Here is a 16,419-nt window from a genome sequence, read left to right as displayed (position 1 = left end):
GGAACGATTGTGGAACGGAGGCTGGAGGGGAAAATGCCAGACAAGATAAAGCGAGGGCTGCCTAAGCCAGAGCGTACTTAAGAGGCTTACATTTTTTGGGTGGGCAGGAAAGAGTTAATGACTGCTAGTTGCCTAAAGTTGGTTTCAGTTTAGTGGTTAGCCTATGGGTGAGCTTAGGGGCGTGAGCTTAGGAGAGGGGTATATAGGCAGGTCCTTACAGGAAATGCTTCCTCTTGGAAAAGTTCTTCAGCCAGCAGCATGCAGTCAGAGCCCAGCAGCATGCAGTCAGAGCCCAGCAGCATGCAGTCAGAGCCCAGCAGCATGCAGTCAGAGCCCAGCAGCATGCAGTCAGAGCCCAGCAGCATGCAGTCACAGCCCAGCAGCTTCTCCTCAAAGCTAAGTGCCTGCCTGTGCAGCTGATATTTATCCCCGTGGCCAAGCAGCGCTGTTATCCAGCGTGTCCCATCCCCAGCACTCAGGCCCCCCTCCCTGCTTGTTTTCTGGATACCACCTTCCCTTCCAGGGATAGTGTGCCTCCTCTCCCCCCCCCCTCACCTCATTACAGCATGTCCCGTCTCCCCCCAAATCCGCACCCTTTCCCCAGCCCACAGCATGCTGTCCCCCCCCCCCCCCCTTCCTGCCGGATACTACCAGGGCCCGATCCGGGCACCCGGATCCGGCACAGCCACTGCTGCCTCTCGTCGGCGCCATCCCCCCGCCCCTTCCCTTGTGCCTCCCGCGGGCCCTCTCTTACCGTCACTTTCCTCCGTCCCCCTACCGCGTCCCCGCCTGGCGCCGGCATCCACGTGTCGCTGGCGCCCCTGTACAGCCGGCCAGCACTGGGCTATGACGCGACGGGCGGCATTTCCGCCCGCGCGTCTATGCCCGACCCCGGCACCTCCGGGCGGGCGATCCAACCCCATCCCACCGCACTCCGCATATCTCCCACCCGGTGCCAGGTCAGGGGGGGCGCAGCGTTTAACGCCGCCACGCAAGATGGCGGCTCCCGGGTGCACGGTCACCCTCAGGTGGCCCGCCCCCACCCGCCGCCATAAAATAAGGTGCCTCATTCAGCCCTGGTTGGGTCCGTGCCGGGCCCGCCGGGTCAGCCATCCAGCACCCCCTTTTACCCCAGCAGCGAATTCCCTGCGGTACAGGCCCCTCCCGGGCCTGGGGTTGGGTGTCCCCACCCGTCCTTCCCACAAAGGGGACCGCTTATCTCACCGGTGCTTCCCCCTGCCTTGGCAGGGGTACGAGCACCGGTGACCGCTCCACCACTGCCCGCGGGGTCCAGGGGGTGGCGGACTTGGCGGCCCCCCTACCCCGCGCCCTGGCCCCCTGCCGGGCAACCGTGGTGCCAGCCCCCACTCCACGCCAGGCCCCAGCGGGCTTGGCGCGGGATACCTGGGCCGGGGCCCCTGCGGCTCTGGCCCCCCGGGTTGCTCAGGCTGGTGTCCGCCCAGTCCCAGTGCTTGCCAATTTTGCCACACCCCTGGGCCTTACCCGGCCCAGGGATACGGGCAGGGGGACTGGTCCCAATCCAGCCCGTCCTCCTGGCGGCCTTACCCCTCCCAGCAGAATACGCTCCCGGTGGCCAGGACACCTATTTCGCCCGTCCAATTTCCCGCGCTTCCCCCCTCCCCAGCCCACATGGACATTCAATTCCCACCTGTGACCATGCTATAAAAGGGCAGGGTAGGCCACTGTCGCCCTTGCAACCATTGGGGAAATGGCAACCGACCATCGATGGTGGATGACAGCCGATAGGTGTTACATATCGATGGTCGGCCATTGCCACGTAGACTGAATACAGTGCGGGCTTCACAGGTGCCTGCTCGGAGCTTCCCTCCGCAGCCAAGGCAAAGGTCGGTACAAAAAACTATTTTATGCTTGACATCGATGGGGGGGAAGCCATCTGGCTCTTCCACATCGTGTCCAAACTAGTTGACATCGGCCATAAACCATCTATGTTTTCCAAACTTCAAAGACCATCCATGTGGGGCCCCATCAGGCCTTGGCAACGCCCAAAATATTGGTGACAGCCCCATCGCCCGGCCTATACCTCTCTCCTGGAAATAGCTCAGATCGAGGGCGCGTTAGCTTAGCATGAGGGGGTAGTGGGGCCGGCGCTTGCATTTTCAATATTGGTCTGGGTTGGTCCTCAGGGCCAGGGGGTTCCTCCCCTCGTTGTCAGTGTATAGTGTTGTTGGCCAGCTGTGCCACGCATACATTACTGTGGCAACACCCCCCCCCTTCATCAGTCGCGCGCATCCCCCGTTTGTGGGGACCTTGTTCGTTACTTTAGCAGGGTTTAACATTTTCTTTTGTTTCCTCCGAGGTGTTACCCAGGATCCGGTGGAGTCTTCTGGATCCCTGCCGTCAGCCGGGTTGGATGCAGTCCCGACGCCCCCCCACCACGTGCTGTCAAGAGAGAAACTGGTTTCCGTGCAGGCTTCACTCACGCATCGGCCAGGGGGAAGCGGAATTCCTCCTCTAGGTATTCAGACAGTACCAGCTTTTCGAAAAGGCCCTGGATATTATCCTGGGTTTTTTGGTGCTGATCCACTTTTGGCGTCGCCGCCGCAAGCATTGCGGCGGCTGCAATATTTAGTGCTGAAATTGCCTGTGCGGGCAGCTACCTGCGCAGCGGCCAGCAGGCTTCCTGACTCTTCCGTTCAGGCAATGGGGACGATGGAAGTCCGCTGCAATTAGGATTTATATAAGGTAGATAAGATTTGGATGTAGTGCGCCTGTGGCGCTGACCCAAAAACGCTGTTTACCCGCTGGTTTTGGAACAGCTAGTGTTCCGGAATCAGGGGTGTGAAGGACTTTCTTGCATTTTTTACCTCCGTGGGTCCTTATTAATTTCAATTTGGCCCACCTCCCCCTTCCGGGACACACGAGAGGTTTTTTATCAAGTTTTCGACTTCACTTGGGTCCATTGTACTAACTTACCTTGTCATACTAATCAATGCAATGTATATTTCTAACGGTTAGGAACTTTCTCTTTCAGGCTCCCCTTCAATAAGGATAGGGGGTTTTGTTGAGGTATAGTTCAGTTTTAGTTTAGGATAACGGACACTTAGGTAGGTCTTCGCGGGTGGCATGCGGCGGCTCTTAGAGCTCATCTAGTTAATCTCTTAAGAGCCTGGCGGTGGCGGTAGGGCGTCACGGTCCAGCGGTCACTTGTGGCATGAGAGGGCGCTGGGAGGCACTACCCCCGGGAAAGACGGCGGGGTGTCCTGCCTTTGCGGGGGGGCGCTGTGGGCACTTCGTCAGCGGAGTGTCCACACCAGCCAGAGAAGGGGTGGTGAGACTTCCCAGCGTTAGGTTGTGCCTTAGTCGGATGGGGCCGTCTCAGTCGTCCCCATGTTAATATCAGTCAGTTGGGGCGTTTAAGTCGCCGCCATTTTTGATGTGACTAGAGCTGGGCGCCGTGACGCCTTATTGCCAGCCCTTTACGAAGAAGGGTCATACCACATAATAAATATACTATGCCCTTTAAATCTAATTGCTTTGGTGTCCGTGTCTTTATTGTGTCAGTGTGAGTTATTCTTTAGTTAAGCTAGCTTAAAGTGTATGCTAAGGTTCAAGCCAAATAAATGTATAGACGCCTTAGATAAAGCGAGGGCTGCCTAAGCCAGAGCGTACTTAAGAGGCTTACATTTTTTGGGTGGGCAGGAAAGAGTTAATGACTGCTAGTTGCCTAAAGTTAGTTTCAGTTTAGTGGTTAGCCTATGGGTGAGCTTAGGGGCGTGAGCTTAGGAGAGGGGTATATAGGCAGGTCCTTACAGGAAATGCTTCCTCTTGGAAAAGTTCTTCAGCCCCACCCACCCTCCCTTGCCTTTGGCATTTCAAATTTATAGTCAATTCATTGGTACATTTACCATTATCGGAACTGGGGCGGTAGGGCGTCACGGTCCAGCGGTCACTTATGGCATGAGAGGGCGCTGGGAGGCACTACCCCCGGGAAAGACGGCGGGGTGTCCTGCCTTTGCGGGGAGCGCTGTGGGCACTTCGTCAGCGGAGTGTCCACACCAGCCAGAGAAGGGGTGGTGAGACTTTCCAGCGTTAGGTTGTGCCTTAGTCGGATGGGGCCGTCTCAGTCGTCCCCATGTTAATATCAGTCAGTTGGGGCGTTTAAGTCGCCGCCATTTTTGATGTGACTAGAGCTGGGCGCCGTGACGCCTTATTGCCAGCCCTTTACGAAGAAGGGTCATACCACATAATAAATATACTATGCCCTTTAAATCTAATTGCTTTGGTGTCCGTGTCTTTATTGTGTCAGTGTGAGTTATTCTTTAGTTAAGCTAGCTTAAAGTGTATGCTAAGGTTCAAGCCAAATAAATGTATAGACGCCTTATGAGCAGGAATGGGGGGACAATTTTTTTCAGTGGGGGGGGCAGTTTTTAAAGTAGCACTACTGCAGACTAGTATACGGTATAGGAATATGCTATATGAGACCTTATCAATGTGATCGATAATAACAGGGTCACTTAGCACAGATTAGAGAATCACAGGCCAATCAGTGTTTGTCAGAATTATTTAATTCCCTTTATTTATTGCCTGGGCAATCCTCAGGAAGCACACACGTGTTATCATTCAGATCCTTATACCAGTACCCCGGCTTACACCCACAGCCTTGCGTGCACATTTTGTTACAGGGAACAAGTTTATTCATGTCCTTGCAAAGTCGGCCACAAGTTTCCTTACAGCTCCACATTTTGTTCTTTCCACATCGCTTAGTGGTTCCTGTAAAAGGAAGGAAGCGCAGAGACAGATGTGATGAGGTTCTGTAGACCCAAATGTTCAGCTTATCTCTAATTAGGAGAAGGGATCTGGGCCCCATGTCTCACCTGAGAAGAATGTGTTTCCTCTCATCTACCATAGTGTTACTCCCTATGACATCCACCCCCCCCCCCCCACACACACACACACAATAGGCCTTATTCTGGTTGACTCGCAAACTGTAAATATCACATCTTTGCGAGTCATTGAAATGCCCCCCGCACGGCCGGCCACCTGCCCCTCGCACGCCAAGTTCCCCTGAGTGCAAATTAATGTTTAGCATAAACATCCATTTGCAGCTTTCGTGCGGGGAGGAAATTGTTCAATGGTCGCCAACCATCAAATAATTTCTACAGCGCTCGTAGATGGAAGACTCCTCTCTGGTGTTTTACATCTGGGAGCGTCCTGTGCGGCGTCATCGGGAAAGTACCATGGGAATGCCCAGCGTTCTCATGGGCACAGCCCCACGTCCCCTGCCCGCACTGCTAGGTGTGAACTGGACTGCAGACAAGCAGCTCACAGTACTCGCTCGCACCAGCCGCAAAACATCGCTCCCCTGCGCGAATACACAGGGGAGCGAAAGGACCAGAATAAGGGCCAATAAGTAGCATTATTCTGCACAGCACTTACCTTGGGGATCAGTTCCGGTTTGTGCACATATCAGCATGGCGGCCACACCTGCGGAACACAGGAGTTATATACATTTAATATTAGTAGTAGAATGGTTGGGTGAGGATTATTAGGTCAATAGGTCACCAGAGAGTAGGTTAACATATAAAAAAGATCGACATGTTCTAGGTCGACATTAACAAAAGGTTGACACCAGCAAAAGGTCGACATGTAAATGGTCAACACAGGAAAGTCAAAACTATTTTTAACCCCTTCCCGACATTTGACGTATATATACGTCATGGCCGGGAAGTACTTCCCGACACATGACGTATATATACGTCATGACTTCAAACTGTCACTGCGTCTAGAGACGCAGTGACAGAGGGACGATGTCTGCTGTCCCTGACAGCAGACATGTCCCTGCATGCCCAGGGGGGGCTGCGATGCCGCCCCCCCGTCGGCGATCGCTGTGATTGGCTGTTCAGTGTGAACAGCCATTCACAGCGTTTTCCTGTGTCACCGGCGAATAACGTTCGCCGGTGACACGGGATCGGAGGTGATTGGTGCTGTAAAGTACAGCACCAATCACCGCGGGGTGTAAGGGTGACACTGGTGTCACCCCACCTCACCCCGCCCGCCCCCAAAGGCCGTGATTGGTTCGTCGGACCGACGGACCAATCACAGCCATGGAGGGGGGTTTAAACTAACGGTGACTGCACTGCAGACGCCATTCCGGTCTGGAATAGCGTGCAGTGCGGTCACCGTGCCCAGCTGTCGCCATTTACTGACCAGAACCTTGCTAAATACTTACCTGATCACTGCCTGGATCTTGCTTCCTCTTGTGACATCCTGTGCTGTGTTGTGCTGTGTTGTGCTGCTGCGAGTTATTAGATAGAGAGATAGAGATAGAGAGAGATAGAGAGGCCTAGTGACAGAGAGTGCTATATTTTGTGCTGCTGCAGTGTAATAGAGTTATAGATAGAGAGATAGAGAGAGAGAGATAGAGAGAGATAGAGAGATAGTGACAGATTGTGCTATATATTTTTTATATAACTGACTGCTGCCCCCCCCTTTGTGCTAATCAGTATAAATTAACTGATCAGCAACTTTTTGGGGGCGCAGGTTTTTTTTATATATATATATATATACCTGTCAGTGCTGCTGCTGCAGTGTCATAGAGTGATAGATAGTGAGAGATAGAGAGATAGAGAGATAGAGAGAGATAGTGACAGAGAGTGATAGAGACTGCTATATTTTGTGTCTGCTGCCCCCCTTTTGTGCACCCCCAGCAACTTTTTGGGGGTGCAGGGGTTATTTTTCATATATATAACTGTCAGTGCTGCTGCTGCAGTGTCATAGAGTGATAGATAGTGAGAGATAGAGAGATAGAGAGAGATAGTGACAGAGAGTGATAGAGAGTGCTAAATTTTGTGTCTGCTGCCCCCGGCTTTTGTGCTGATCACTATATCTGAGGTGATCAGCAACTTTTTGGGGGTGCAGAGTTTTTTTTTTTTTTATATATACCTGCCAGTTGCACTGTCAGTTGCACCAAAGGTTGTGCACCTGCTGCCCCTCACTGGTAATCAGTGTCACATCACTGATCACCTTTTTTTTTTTGTGGGTGCTGTGGGGTCTTTTTTTAATTTTTTTTTACACACACTGTGATTTTGTGGGTGTCCTGTGGCCACTGTGTGCTGATCAGTGACGTACATCACTGATCATCTTTTTCGGCACAGGGTTGATCTATTTTTTTTTTTTTTTTGATCAAATTCCTGTTGCCTTTGAGCGCTGTTCAGTGACGGACGTTACTGACCAACATCTGTGCTCAATTTTTGGCGCAGGACCTTTTTTTTTTTTTTTTTAACCCCTTCAATTTTTTTTTTAACCCCTTCAATTTTTTTTTTTTTTTAACCCCTTCAATTTTTTTTTTTTGTATAAAGTATTTTTTTTTTCTGCACTACATACACACTACACACTACATACCCCCCGGATTGAAATAAAGTTTGTACACAAAAATAAAAATGTCATCCCAAATGTCATCCCAAATGTCATCCCAGTCATCCAGAAGAATGTATTCAGCGGAGGAGGCATATGCCATGCTTGCCTCTGACTCTGACACAGCCAGTGATGCAAGCGGGGAATTTGAAGGATTCGTCTTAAGCTCCTCTTCCTCCTCTGGTGATGAGGGACCCCCTCAAAGACGCCCCCGTAGAGCAGCTGAGACCCACCCCCCAATAATTGATCTCGTATGGACCCCACCACCAGACAATTTTGAGCCCCAGGTTCCTGAGTTTTTGGCCATGCCAGGAATCCAATTTGATTCCACAGGTCTCAGAGAAATCGACTTTTTCAAATTATTTTTCTCTGATGATTTTATAAATTTAATGGTGGACCAAAGTAATTTATATGCCCAGCAGTTTATTGCTCAAAACCCCACGTCATCATTTGCTAGGTGGACCCCTGTAGATGCAGTAGAGATGATGACGTTTTGGGGTCTGGTGTTTCATATGGGCATAGTAAAAAAGCCAGAAATTAGGCAATATTGGAGTACAGATGTTCTGTACAGCACCCCATTTTACCGTATGGCCATGCCCCGGGCTCGATTTGAGACGATCCTTAAATTTTTGCATTACAACGATAATGCACAGTGCCCACCCAGAGATGATCCCACCTTTGACCGGCTATTCAAAGTCAGGCCGGTCATTGATCATTTCAGTGCCAAATTTGAAGAGATGTACATCCCAGATAAATTCATTTGCATAGACGAGTCCCTTATACATTTTAAAGGAAGGGTTAAATTCCGCCAGTACCTTCCCAGTAAGAGGGCAAGGTATGGCATAAAAATGTATAAGCTGTGTGAAAGCACCTCAGGGTACACTCACAGGTTTAGGGTATATGAAGGGAAGGATTCAAGAATTGAACCGCCAGAATGCCCCCCCTCCCTCGTAGGTGTTAGTGGAAAAATTGTCTGGGATTTAGTGCACCCCTTCCTGGATAAAGGTTATCACCTCTATGTGGATAACTTTTACACTAGCATCCCCCTGTTTAAGGCCCTTGGTTCAAGAGGTACAGCAGCTTGCGGTACTGTGCGCAAGAACCAAAGAGGCCTCCCAAAAACGCACATTGCCCAAGTAATGAGAAGGGGTGAAAGCAGGGGAATATGCACCGAAAATATGTTGTTGGTCAAATATAAGGACAAGAGGGATGTCCTTATACTGACAACAATTCACGGAGACAGTACCACCTCCGTCCCTGTACGAGGTACCAGTACCCACACCTCAAAACCTAATTGTATCCTGGATTACAATAGGTACATGGGCGGAGTGGATCTTTCAGATCAGGTACTGAAGCCGTACAGTGCCCTGCGGAAAACAAAAATCTGGTACAAGAAGCTGGCCGTGTATATCATCCAGATGGCACTGTATAACGCTTACGTGCTATTCCGTTCTACCGGCCAGAGGGGGACATTTATGCACTTTCAAGAGGAAGTCATAAAGGGCCTAGTATTTGGGAACCAGCAGGCAGAGGGCCCCAGTACTTCTAGTACTGGCCCCCGTATTGTACCAGGGCAGCATTTTCCGAACGAAATCCCCTCCACTGCAAGAAAGGTCAGGACACAAAAAAGGTGCAAAGTTTGCTATAAAAAGGGAATAAGAAAGGAAACTATTTTCCACTGTGAAACTTGCCCCGACAAACCCGGCCTATGTATAAAGGAGTGTTTTAAAATATACCACACATCTATGGATTATTAGGTTCATCATTTCACCGTGCTTCGGGGGTCTTGCTAATGCCACATAGCACCCACCAACATTCCACCAGAATCTGAGCTGCAAAATCCAAAAATCACTCCTTCCCTTCTGATTCCTGCCATGCACCCAACTGGTATTTTTTGGTCACATATGAGGCATTGCCATACTCGGGAGAAATTGGGGCACAGATTTTGGGGTGCTTTTTCTCCTTCATACCTTATGAAAATGAAAAATTTTGAGCCAGAACTGCATTTTTGTGTAAAAAAATGTAATTTTTCATTTTCACTGCCCAGTTGTACCACAATTGGTGAAACCCCTGGGGGTTTGAAATGTACACTATACCCCTAGATGAATTCCCTGAGGGGTGTAGTTTGCAAAATGGGGTCACTTGTGGGGTGGTTCCACTGTATTGGTGCTTTGGGGGTCTTGCTAATGCGACATAGCACCCACCAACATTCCACCAGAATTTGTGCTGCAAAATCCAAATATCACTCCTTCCCTTCTGAGTCCTGCCACTTTTTGGTCACACATGAGGCATTGCCGTACTCGGGAGAAATTGGGGCACAGATTTTGGGGTGCTTTTTCTCCTTCATACCTTCTGAAAATGAAAAATGTTGAGCCAGAACTGCATTTTTGTGTAAAAAAATGTAATTTTTCATTTTCACTGCCCAGTTGTATCAAAATTGGTGAAACCCCTGGGGGTTTGAAATGTACACTATACCCCTAGATGAATTCCCTGAGGGGTGTAGTTTGCAAAATGGGTTCACTTGTGGGGTGGTTCCACTGTATTGGTGCTTTGGGGGTCTTGCTAATGCGACATAGCACCCACCAACATTCCACCAGAATTTGTGCTGCAAAATCCAAATATCACTCCTTCCCTTCTGAGTCCTGCCACTTTTTGGTCACACATGAGGCATTGCCGTACTCGGGAGAAATTGGGGCACAGATTTTGGGGTGCTTTTTCTCCTTCATACCTTCTGAAAATGAAAAATTTTGAGCCAGAACTGCATTTTTGTGTAAAAAAATGTAATTTTTCATTTTCACTGCCCAGTTGTATCAAAATTGGTGAAACCCCTGGGGGTTTGAAATGTACACTATACCCCTAGATGAATTCCGTGAGGGGTGTAGTTTGCAAAATGGGGTCACTTGTGGGGGGGTTCCACTGTATTGGTGCTTTGGGGGTCTTGCTAATGCGACATAGCAACCACCAACATTCCACCACCAAAAATCACTCCTTCCCTTCTGAGTCCTGCCATGCACCCAACTGGTATTTTTTGGTCACATATGAGGCATTGCCATACTCGGGAGAAATTGGGGCACAGATTTTGGGGTGCTTTTTCTCCTTCATACCTTATGAAAATGAAAAATTTTGAGCCAGAACTGCATTTTTGTGTAAAAAAATGTAATTTTTCATTTTCACTGCCCAGTTGTATCAAAATTGGTGAAACCCCTGGGGGTTTGAAATGTACACTATACCCCTAGATGAATTCCCTGAGGGGTTTAGTTTGCAAAATGGGGTCACTTGTGGGGGGGTTCCACTGTATTGGTGCTTGGGGGGTCTTGCTAATGCAACATAGCACCCACCAACATTCCACCAGAATCTGAGCTGCAAAATCCAAAAATCACTCCTTCCTTTCTGAGTCCTGCCATGCACCCAAATGGTATTTTTTGGTCACATGTGAGGCATTGCCGTACTCGGGAGAAATTGGGGCACAGATTTTGGGGTGCTTTGTCTCCTTCATTCCTTGTGAAAATGAAAGATTTTGAGCCAGAACTGCATTTTTGTGTAAAAAATGTAATTTTGCATTTGCACAGCCCAGTTGTATCAAAATTAGTGAAACCCCTGGGGGTTTGAAATGTACACTATACCCCTAGATGAATTCCCTGAGGGGTGTAGTTTGCAAAATGGGGTCACTTGTGGGGGGGTTCCACTGTATTGGTGCTTTGGGGGTCTTGCTAATGCGACATAGCAACCACCAACATTCCACCACCAAAAATCACTCCTTCCCTTCTGAGTCCTGCCATGCACCCAACTGGTATTTTTTGGTCACATATGAGGCATTGCCATACTCGGGAGAAATTGGGGCACAGATTTTGGGGTGCTTTTTCTCCTTCATACCTTATGAAAATGAAAAATTTTGAGCCAGAACTGCATTTTTGTGTAAAAAAATGTAATTTTTCATTTTCACTGCCCAGTTGTATCAAAATTGGTGAAACCCCTGGGGGTTTGAAATGTACACTATACCCCTAGATGAATTCCCTGAGGGGTTTAGTTTGCAAAATGGGGTCACTTGTGGGGGGGTTCCACTGTATTGGTGCTTGGGGGGTCTTGCTAATGCAACATAGCACCCACCAACATTCCACCAGAATCTGAGCTGCAAAATCCAAAAATCACTCCTTCCTTTCTGAGTCCTGCCATGCACCCAAATGGTATTTTTTGGTCACATGTGAGGCATTGCCGTACTCGGGAGAAATTGGGGCACAGATTTTGGGGTGCTTTGTCTCCTTCATTCCTTGTGAAAATGAAAGATTTTGAGCCAGAACTGCATTTTTGTGTAAAAAATGTAATTTTGCATTTGCACAGCCCAGTTGTATCAAAATTAGTGAAACCCCTGGGGGTTTGAAATGTACACTATACCCCTAGATGAATTCCCTGAGGGGTGTAGTTTGCAAAATGGGGTCACTTGTGGGGGGGTTCCACTGTATTGGTGCTTTGGGGGTCTTGCTAATGCGACATAGCACCCACCAACATTCCACCACCAAAAATCACTCCTTCCCTTCTGAGTCCTGCCATGCACCCAAATGGTATTTTTTGGTCACATGTGAGGCATTGCCGTACTCGGGAGAAATTGGGGCACAGATTTTGGGGTGCTTTTTCTCCTTCATACCTTATGAAAATGAAAAATTTTGAGCCAGAACTGCATTTTTGTGTAAAAAAATGTAATTTTTCATTTTCACTGCCCAGTTGTATCAAAATTGGTGAAACCCCTGGGGGTTTGAAATGTACACTATACCCCTAGATGAATTCCCTGAGGGGTGTAGTTTGCAAAATGGGGTCACTTGTGGGGGGGTTCCACTGTATTGGTGCTTTGGGGGTCTTGCTAATGCGACATAGCACCCACCAACATTCCACCACCAAAAATCACTCCTTCCCTTCTGAGTCCTGCCATGCACCCAACTGGTATTTTTTGGTCACATATGAGGCATTGCCATACTCGGGAGAAATTGGGGCACAGATTTTGGGGTGCTTTTTCTCCTTCATACCTTATGAAAATGAAAAATTTTGAGCCAGAACTGCATTTTTGTGTAAAAAAATGTAAATTTTTCATTTTCACTGCCCAGTTGTATCAAAATTGGTGAAACCCCTGGGGGTTTGAAATGTACACTATACCCCTAGATGAATTCCCTGAGGGGTGTAGTTTGCAAAATGGGGTCACTTGTGGGGGGGTTCCACTGTATTGGTGCTTGGGGGGTCTTGCTAATGCAACATAGCACCCACCAACATTCCACCAGAATCTGAGCTGCAAAATCCAAAAATCACTCCTTCCTTTCTGAGTCCTGCCATGCACCCAAATGGTATTTTTTGGTCACATGTGAGGCATTGCCGTACTCGGGAGAAATTGGGGCACAGATTTTGGGGTGCTTTGTCTCCTTCATTCCTTGTGAAAATGAAAAATTTTGAGCCAGAACTGCATTTTTGTGTAAAAAATGTAATTTTGCATTTGCACAGCCCAGTTGTATCAAAATTGGTGAAACCCCTGGGGGTTTGAAATGTACACTATACCCCTAGATGAATTCCCTGAGGGGTGTAGTTTGCAAAATGGGGTCACTTGTGGGGGGTTCCACTGTATTGGTGCTTGGGGGGTCTTGCTAATGCGACATAGCACCCACCAAAATTCCACCAGAATCTGAGCTGCAAAATCCAAAAATCACTCCTTCCCTTCTGAGTCCTGCCATGCACCCAAATGGTATTTTTTGGTCACATGTGAGGCATTGCCGTACTCGGGAGAAATTGGGGCACAGATTTTGGGGTGCTTTTTCTCCTTCATACCTTCTGAAAATGAAAAATGTTGAGCCAGAACTGCATTTTTGTGTAAAAAAATGTAATTTTTCATTTTCACTGCCCAGTTGTATCAAAATTGGTGAAACCCCTGGGGGTTTGAAATGTACACTATACCCCTAGATGAATTCCCTGAGGGGTGTAGTTTGCAAAATGGGGTCACTTGTGGGGGGTTCCACTGTATTGGTGCTTGGGGGGTCTTGCTAATGCGACATAGCACCCACCAAAATTCCACCAGAATCTGAGCTGCAAAATCCAAAAATCACTCCTTCCCTTCTGAGTCCTGCCATGCACCCAAATGGTATTTTTTGGTCACATGTGAGGCATTGCCATACTCGGGAGAAATTGGGGCACAGATTTTGGGGTGCTTTTTCTCCTTCATACCTTATGAAAATGAAAAATTTTGAGCCAGAACTGCATTTTTGTGTAAAAAAATGTAATTTTTCATTTTCACTGCCCAGTTGTACCACAATTGGTGAAACCCCTGGGGGTTTGAAATGTACACTATACCCCTAGATGAATTCCCTGAGGGGTGTAGTTTGCAAAATGGGGTCACTTGTGGGGTGGTTCCACTGTATTGGTGCTTTGGGGGTCTTGCTAATGCGACATAGCACCCACCAACATTCCACCAGAATTTGTGCTGCAAAATCCAAATATCACTCCTTCCCTTCTGAGTCCTGCCACTTTTTGGTCACACATGAGGCATTGCCGTACTCGGGAGAAATTGGGGCACAGATTTTGGGGTGCTTTTTCTCCTTCATACCTTCTGAAAATGAAAAATGTTGAGCCAGAACTGCATTTTTGTGTAAAAAAATGTAATTTTTCATTTTCACTGCCCAGTTGTATCAAAATTGGTGAAACCCCTGGGGGTTTGAAATGTACACTATACCCCTAGATGAATTCCCTGAGGGGTGTAGTTTGCAAAATGGGTTCACTTGTGGGGTGGTTCCACTGTATTGGTGCTTTGGGGGTCTTGCTAATGCGACATAGCACCCACCAACATTCCACCAGAATTTGTGCTGCAAAATCCAAATATCACTCCTTCCCTTCTGAGTCCTGCCACTTTTTGGTCACACATGAGGCATTGCCGTACTCGGGAGAAATTGGGGCACAGATTTTGGGGTGCTTTTTCTCCTTCATACCTTCTGAAAATGAAAAATTTTGAGCCAGAACTGCATTTTTGTGTAAAAAAATGTAATTTTTCATTTTCACTGCCCAGTTGTATCAAAATTGGTGAAACCCCTGGGGGTTTGAAATGTACACTATACCCCTAGATGAATTCCGTGAGGGGTGTAGTTTGCAAAATGGGGTCACTTGTGGGGGGGTTCCACTGTATTGGTGCTTTGGGGGTCTTGCTAATGCGACATAGCAACCACCAACATTCCACCACCAAAAATCACTCCTTCCCTTCTGAGTCCTGCCATGCACCCAACTGGTATTTTTTGGTCACATATGAGGCATTGCCATACTCGGGAGAAATTGGGGCACAGATTTTGGGGTGCTTTTTCTCCTTCATACCTTATGAAAATGAAAAATTTTGAGCCAGAACTGCATTTTTGTGTAAAAAAATGTAATTTTTCATTTTCACTGCCCAGTTGTATCAAAATTGGTGAAACCCCTGGGGGTTTGAAATGTACACTATACCCCTAGATGAATTCCCTGAGGGGTTTAGTTTGCAAAATGGGGTCACTTGTGGGGGGGTTCCACTGTATTGGTGCTTGGGGGGTCTTGCTAATGCAACATAGCACCCACCAACATTCCACCAGAATCTGAGCTGCAAAATCCAAAAATCACTCCTTCCTTTCTGAGTCCTGCCATGCACCCAAATGGTATTTTTTGGTCACATGTGAGGCATTGCCGTACTCGGGAGAAATTGGGGCACAGATTTTGGGGTGCTTTGTCTCCTTCATTCCTTGTGAAAATGAAAGATTTTGAGCCAGAACTGCATTTTTGTGTAAAAAATGTAATTTTGCATTTGCACAGCCCAGTTGTATCAAAATTAGTGAAACCCCTGGGGGTTTGAAATGTACACTATACCCCTAGATGAATTCCCTGAGGGGTGTAGTTTGCAAAATGGGGTCACTTGTGGGGGGGTTCCACTGTATTGGTGCTTTGGGGGTCTTGCTAATGCGACATAGCACCCACCAACATTCCACCACCAAAAATCACTCCTTCCCTTCTGAGTCCTGCCATGCACCCAAATGGTATTTTTTGGTCACATGTGAGGCATTGCCGTACTCGGGAGAAATTGGGGCACAGATTTTGGGGTGCTTTTTCTCCTTCATACCTTATGAAAATGAAAAATTTTGAGCCAGAACTGCATTTTTGTGTAAAAAAATGTAATTTTTCATTTTCACTGCCCAGTTGTATCAAAATTGGTGAAACCCCTGGGGGTTTGAAATGTACACTATACCCCTAGATGAATTCCCTGAGGGGTGTAGTTTGCAAAATGGGGTCACTTGTGGGGGGGTTCCACTGTATTGGTGCTTTGGGGGTCTTGCTAATGCGACATAGCACCCACCAACATTCCACCACCAAAAATCACTCCTTCCCTTCTGAGTCCTGCCATGCACCCAACTGGTATTTTTTGGTCACATATGAGGCATTGCCATACTCGGGAGAAATTGGGGCACAGATTTTGGGGTGCTTTTTCTCCTTCATACCTTATGAAAATGAAAAATTTTGAGCCAGAACTGCATTTTTGTGTAAAAAAATGTAAATTTTTCATTTTCACTGCCCAGTTGTATCAAAATTGGTGAAACCCCTGGGGGTTTGAAATGTACACTATACCCCTAGATGAATTCCCTGAGGGGTGTAGTTTGCAAAATGGGGTCACTTGTGGGGGGGTTCCACTGTATTGGTGCTTGGGGGGTCTTGCTAATGCAACATAGCACCCACCAACATTCCACCAGAATCTGAGCTGCAAAATCCAAAAATCACTCCTTCCTTTCTGAGTCCTGCCATGCACCCAAATGGTATTTTTTGGTCACATGTGAGGCATTGCCGTACTCGGGAGAAATTGGGGCACAGATTTTGGGGTGCTTTGTCTCCTTCATTCCTTGTGAAAATGAAAAATTTTGAGCCAGAACTGCATTTTTGTGTAAAAAATGTAATTTTGCATTTGCACAGCCCAGTTGTATCAAAATTGGTGAAACCCCTGGGGGTTTGAAATGTACACTATACCCCTAGATGAATTCCCTGAGGGGTGTA

At 47.8% G+C, this 16,419-nt stretch overlaps 1 long non-coding RNA gene across 2 annotated transcripts in view; it reads right to left on the bottom strand.

The window, feature by feature from the left end:
* The window catches only part of LOC146041692 (uncharacterized), a 77,165-nt gene that overhangs the window by 54,258 nt on the left and 6,488 nt on the right, over positions 1-16,419 (bottom strand). Inside the window, exons 3-4 of one of the 2 annotated variants that reach the window (XR_014463550.1) lie at positions 5,419-5,466; positions 4,526-4,752 (exon numbers count right to left, since the gene is read on the bottom strand). This is a non-coding gene — a long non-coding RNA (uncharacterized LOC146041692). Of the gene's footprint in view, positions 1-4,525; positions 4,753-5,418; positions 5,467-16,419 lie in introns of those variants that run through there. The other variant, XR_014463552.1, reaches the window with a different exon arrangement.

The sequence above is a fragment of the Crinia signifera genome, chromosome 19 (genome assembly GCF_055691185.1).
Source record: "Crinia signifera chromosome 19, ASM5569118v1, whole genome shotgun sequence".
Lineage (NCBI taxonomy): Eukaryota > Metazoa > Chordata > Amphibia > Anura > Myobatrachidae > Crinia > Crinia signifera.
This window is presented reverse-complemented; position numbering and strand designations above follow the sequence as displayed.